Here is a 6,639-nt window from a genome sequence, read left to right as displayed (position 1 = left end):
CTTTTGCTTGCAACATTCAACATCCGTTTCCCATTGACCAGCCCTTGATGTGATGTCCTAAGTCTCAAGCAATCAGGGTTTCTCTGATTCTGACCATATCATGCTGCTGTCAGTCTCTTATGATGCGGTCAGTATGACTTCAATTTAAAGTTCTTAAGTACAACTGTCATGTACAGCTTCTTTTCCTGGAAGATCCTGAGAAAAACTCATCTTGAACTTCCACTCCAGGACACTAAAATAGCAAGGTGGTGTTCTTGCTAAGTGTCAGGTCCTAGATGACTCCTAGCAACCCTATGAACGAAAGACCTGAACAATTGTATAACTCATCATTTCTCCAAGTTCATAGGGTTTCTTGAGGGAAGCTATTGAGGCAGTGGATACCACTCCTGATTTCAAACTTGTTTTAATTGGGGAGCTCCACCAAACACTGTCCACCATTGGTAACCATTATTGCATTTGACACATCAGTGTCCAGCTTCACAGCAACCATGAGTTACTTCTGTACAGCAAATGGACAGACCAGTACTATTCCACTTAGAAGAATGTTTGGCCAAAACCAAGTAGGCAATACAATATTTATCTTTCAAAAGAAAAGCCAATGCAGCTGAACTTTGCGAACCATGGAATTATTGTAGAATAGTTATCTTTGTACAGATTTTATCACATTCTTAAATTTCAAGTATAGTATTTAGAGCTACTTACATGCCAGAAAACTGGGTGTATCTGCCTTTTACCCATACAAATGGTCTCTGAAGTGAATAGATCTTACTTACCTTGTGTCTCACATAACTGCTTCCTACTCTCTTCATTTCCACCACTGTCATGGCTGAGATTTAACCAACTCTTCTAAGAAACTGCAATTTGCTTTTAACTGACTTTCCCCTTGTCCAGTGCAATCTGTTCCAGACACAGCTACCAGAGCAATGTTTCTAAAGTAAAAATCTCATCATACCACCTCAACCTTTCAGAGGCTACTTATTGCCTGGCAGTGGTTCTTAATAGCATTGTGTACAACTCCATAACCTCACTGACTTAACACAATGAAAATCAATATCTTGCTCATGTTGCAATTGAATTGGGTGTCCACTGGATGGCCTTCCATTAAGTAGTTTGGGAACTCAGGCATATTCCATCAACTGGTTATTTGACTCTAGGATCTTAAAGTCTTCGGCTGGATTCTATATATCCAGCCAGCAAGGAAATAACAAGGGCCAGAAGGATTCTGTAGACTGTTTCAGAGACAGACTTGGAAATGGTGCATACTACTTTAAACATTCTTTTATTTGTTAGCCAGATCACAAACACAGATCTGCCTTTGCAAGGAAGGATAGAAAACAAACATCCTTCGACTCTGCCTATGAATCCTGGAAGCGCAACTATCGGACATTATTAATTAGAGAGATATTTGCAAAATATATGCAGCTAAGTTCTTTCTACCTGCAAGTTCCATTACCGTCTGTCATGAATTGGTTATGAAGTTCAATTGAGTTCTAAAAGCTCCAAAGGCGGTTCTGCTACAAAAATCAATTTGAAAATTATCAATAAATGCAGATCTGTTTGACATTCAGGACCCTCTCTGCCTGCTGCTTTGATCTCACCTGTGGACTAACCATGCTGAACTACTTACAGCTCACCAAACCCTTTCGTGATCACATCATTTTCAGCTTTGAATTTTTGTTGTACCATGTGTTTTCAATAATGGAAGACATGCTGAAATCAAGGTAAACAATTTGGAGAGGTAATAGGGATTTTGACACAATAACATGAACACACATGTCTCTAGTGGATGGTGATGGTGAAATTGGTGGGCTGAGATCTATTAAGATTCACATAGTTTTTGTACAGATGCTTCAGGTAGCAGCATATACAACTGGGATAAAATATTCCCAAGAAACTTGAGAGACTACAAATGTTGGTAAGTACTGTATGTCCCACTGGGCACAAGCAAAAGACTAATGAGTCTCTGTACCACTTAACTCTGCATTTGCTTACTTACCTCTGTTTAGAACCTCATTCTCCTTCATGACCTCCACGATCAGCTCAAGTATCTTTTTTTTTTTTTTAATTCGACTTTCTTTGGCTTCAAAATATAATTGACTACCCACCTTTTGTACTCCCACATGATCTATTTTTTTTTTAATTTACCATTATCTTTAGCAATTCACCTATACACTAGTGTCCATGACTGGAAAATAAGTCACCAATAAATAGGCAGATCTTCAACAATGCCGTGACTGCAGCAATGATCTTAATTAAATACAGCTGAGATTGGGAGCCTGGCACAGGATTGGACAGTGTTTCTTCCTATTGTTGACAGGGTTTCTTTGATTCAGATCCATTCCACAGCACTAAGAACAAACTAGATTATAAACACCCAATCATGCCAGCAATGATGGCTTGGATAGGAGGAAGAATTATATGTTCCTTATATTTTACCATAGTTCTTGGTGCTATCAAATAGAAATAAAGAAATTATTACAGTAAATAAGGAAACATGGTGGCACAAGGGTTACAACGCGTGGCTGCTAACTAAAAGATTGGCAATTGTAACCCCCGTCAGTCATTCCATTAGGGAAATAAGGAGCAGCACGTTTCTGTAAAGATTTCCACCCACGGGAAGCTTGAGCTGTCCTATCCAATGGCAGTGTGTTTGGTTTGGGTAAAACAAATAAATCACTAATAAGCATTCATGGAACCAATGCACGTTTACAATTTTTCATTACTTAAGATTACTGTTTGCTGGTGTTATGTTGTTTCTGATTCATGACAACTCCCCATGTGCAGGGTCTTCAACGCTGTGAGCTTTCAGAAGTAATTGTTCTTAAGGAGTCAGAACTGACTCAGAGCTGAACTCCAGCAGGTTTTCAGAGGCTATAAATCGCCTGCGGGGAGATTCCCCATCATCCCCCTACCCAGCTGCCACTAGCTGATGGGTTTGAACTGTTTTTCTTTGCGTTAGTGTTAGAAAAAAGCTTTGAGAATGAGAAAACAACTGGTTCCAAGAAACAAACAGGCCTTTTATTTCATGGTCTTTTGAAAGGGATTCCAAGTAACCAGGAGCAGAGAAAGCCAAAAAAGGCACATGCTCATATAGAGACAGTTTTGGTGGTTTGTTTGTTTTGTTTTGTTTTGTTTTTTAATATTGGTCTTGGGGAGAGCTAGGGAATATGGTATGTCTTGGATCTTGGGGCTGGCTTTCATTATTAGGCCCAGAGCCTTCTCATGATTTATTATTTAGTCTGATCTTTGTCCTGTTTGCCCTTGACGCTATCTGGTTTCTCAGGGAGTGATTAGTCCTAAGGGCAACTGCAACATTCTTGACATCCTCCCTCCAGTTAGCAGCCACGGGAGCTTTGGAAATAATTGCCAAGTCTTTGAGTCCTCTCTGGGCAGCTGGTGAATGTGTTTGAACCATCACCCTTTCCACTAGTAGACAAGCTCTTAACTGCTGGCCCCACCAAGGGATTCCCGATTTTGTATAATGTGTTCAAATACTCTGATATACCTCACTGAAATTAAGTGGCAAGGAAGAAAATTCAGCCTGCTAAATCTTTTAGACTAATATGGAAAGCAAGCGCATTACTTAAAGCTGATAGAGGAGGAGGGGTAAGGAAAACTCAAAGGCTCAAAAGAGTGTCCAGGTGGAAATGGACGAATGTAATCAAAGGAAGCTCAAGGTAAGTATTATGAGGCAAGCAAGGACAAAGCACGATTGAGACAAGGAATAGCACATCAGAACAGCCAGCTGTAAGTCTACTGGACTGACTGCTGAGGTAAGGGTGTTGTGTCCTCCCCTGATTATTTAATTACTTCCACAGATTCGCATCAGTGAATTAACTATAACTGAGAACAGAGCTACCTGATAGCTGATGGTGTAGTATTAAGGCTGGATAGTGTAGATGAAAAGACTAAAAAAAAAACGTATCCCACTACGCATTTAGTATGTGAGCATTTCCTAAGCTTAGGGGTACAGACACAAAGCACATAGTGCATTTCGGGCAGAAATGGACAGAAGGAAGTTAAAATGATAAAATAGGTCTGTAAGATCTTACAAGTGTTTTCTGAAAGCCAAATTGGAAAATAAATACAAATCAGGAGCTCTGAAAGTCAAGTGAACTGTGATCATCCCTGCACCCTTGTAACTGATATTTCTGAATTCTTTAGAACCCATTTGCATGTTGAAAACATCAATTATTCCTCCAATTTAACATGTGTGGCTCTTATAATCAATTGCTTTGAGTCAGTGTTTGGAATTATTCATGAAAATGTTATATTTGATGAGAACCAGCAGCAGCATCCATTAATTTGATTAGTTTTGTATGGGCTGGAAGCAAAACCTGGCCCACAGCCACAAGTGAATCAATAATGTGGGTCTGCCGTGGCTTTAAATAGGCTCATTTTGGTTCTAATCCCAGCTGAGAATCTGCATCTCTATCCCAGATATACTGAATCAGAATCCACATTTTAATAAGACTCCCCAGGTAATTGTTAGGTCTACATAAGTATCACCTAGAGATTTTCTAAGAATCACCTGGGGATCTCGTTAAACTGTAGATCTGATTCGGTTTATCTGGCAGGGAGATGGAAGTTCTCAACTGGGGATGAACTGGTCCAAAGCCCTGAAGTGTTCAGCCAGGCTTGGAATTCTCTTATATCACTGGATGGAAGGTCACGAATGTAAATTGTTTTCCTAGTCTACTCTACACTAGCCCCGATGGTCTTTTCTAAAGGACAGAAAAATGATTTTTTAAAATTTTATTTAAATTTTTAAATGAATCGGGGAGGATTTGCCTTTATGGCACATTGGAATATCAACCACAAACTCAAAAGACGAATAATACAAGAATCTAATTTCTCTGTAAGTTTCACTCATTATCGAGGGGAGGAGCTGCATATGTAAGGAGGCAGATAAAGATTTTATCAGGGACCCACTGTGCAGAGAGGGATGTGAGGAGCAAAGACATTGTGAGGCAGTCAAGGTGTTGTCATGGTTCCAGAGGAAATCTAATTTGAAACAAGAAATATTCCTGGGAGAGGCTGAAGGAGGGCCACAGATAAAGACTGAAGAATTGCCCAGCTTGCACTTGTGGATAATTGGGCCTCTAGTCAAGTGATTTGGGGTTCAGGTGGCACATGAGATGAAGGTAGACTGGACTGCAGACCTAACATTAGCCAATATATTGACCCTATACACCATATACATGTTGTTGTTGTTGTTATGTGCCGTCGAGTCGTTTGTGACTCATAGCGACCCTATGTACAACAGCCCTAAACCCTGCTCTACCCTGTGCCAGTCGCATTGCCTCTGACACACCCATCCCGATTGCCCCAGTCATTGAATCAATCCACCTCTAATACACCATATACATACGAGGAAAATAATAACCCAATTGCACACTGCCCTTGCTACGTTCCCCAAAGGAGGTACTGACTAATGAGAACAAGTCTTAACTGCTGGGTATGGGCTTCTGAAACAATGCTAGATTTTGGTAATAAGAGTCACTGTGTGGGTGAAAAGAGATTAGTTCCCAAATGCAGAGAGCAGAAAATAAAGCCCTTTTTTTCCTTTTTTTTTTGCCTGTAAAAAGGAACTGAACTAATACCAAAAAAGTAAGAACTATTGATAAAAAAGGAAAGCTATTCACTTGCATGACAGGCAACCTTTAGATGCAGTAAAAATGAAAAGGCAGAAGAAATAGGTTTTGTGAGATGGTGTTGAGTTTGCTCCAACTTACAGCAACTCTGTGTATGACAGAATACAACCGTACCCAGTCCTGTGCCGTCATAACCTCTGCTGGGCTCATTGTTGCACTGTGACAATCCATCTCATTGAGAATCTTCCCCTCTTTTGCCAACTCTCTCTTTGCCACTAAGATGTCTCTTTCTAAGGACGGTTCTTCCTGAAAATATGGCCAAAATAAGTGTGATGAAGTTTCACCATCCTTGTCTCTAAAGAGCATTCTGATCACACTTAACTCCAAGATGTATTTATTTGTTCTTTTCGTAGACCATGGGATAACCACCAATACCACGATTCAAAGGCATCGATTCTTCTCCAGTCTTCTTTATTCATCGTCCAGATATTAGGTGCATAGGAAGTTATTAAAAAGACCAGGGCTTTTATATTTTAAACTGACATCCTTGCTCTTTAACATTTTTGAGAGGTCCTTGACAGCAGATTTCCCCATGTGGCACATTTTATGATTAATTGACGCTGCTACCATGGTAGTGATTATGGATCCAAGTAAAATCAAATCATTGACATTAATCCCTTCTCCATCTTGTGATATTGCCTATTGTTCCAGTTGTGAGGATTCTTGTTTTCTTGATGTTGAGATGTAATTCATATTGAAGTCTGTAGTCTTTGATCTTCTGAAATTAATACTTCAAGTCTTCATTTTCTGAAACACTATTTTATTGTTTGAGCAATGCATGTTGTTAATGAGTCTTCCTCCAATTCTCATAGCACATTCTTCTTCATATAGTCTAGCTTCTCAAACAGTTTGCTCAGTGAACAGGCTGAATAAGCATGGAGAAAGCATACAACCATGAAGCACACCTTTCCTGATTTTAAACCATGCAGTGCTCCCTTGTTCCATTTGCAGAACCGCTTCTTAGTCTCTAAAAGGTTTTATATGA

Source organism: Elephantulus edwardii, unplaced genomic scaffold (genome assembly GCF_000299155.1).
Source record: "Elephantulus edwardii isolate Elephantulus edwardi_28Jun2011 unplaced genomic scaffold, EleEdw1.0 scaffold00065, whole genome shotgun sequence".
Lineage (NCBI taxonomy): Eukaryota > Metazoa > Chordata > Mammalia > Macroscelidea > Macroscelididae > Elephantulus > Elephantulus edwardii.
The sequence above is the reverse complement of the archived record's forward strand: the minus strand, read 5'-3'. Positions refer to the sequence as shown.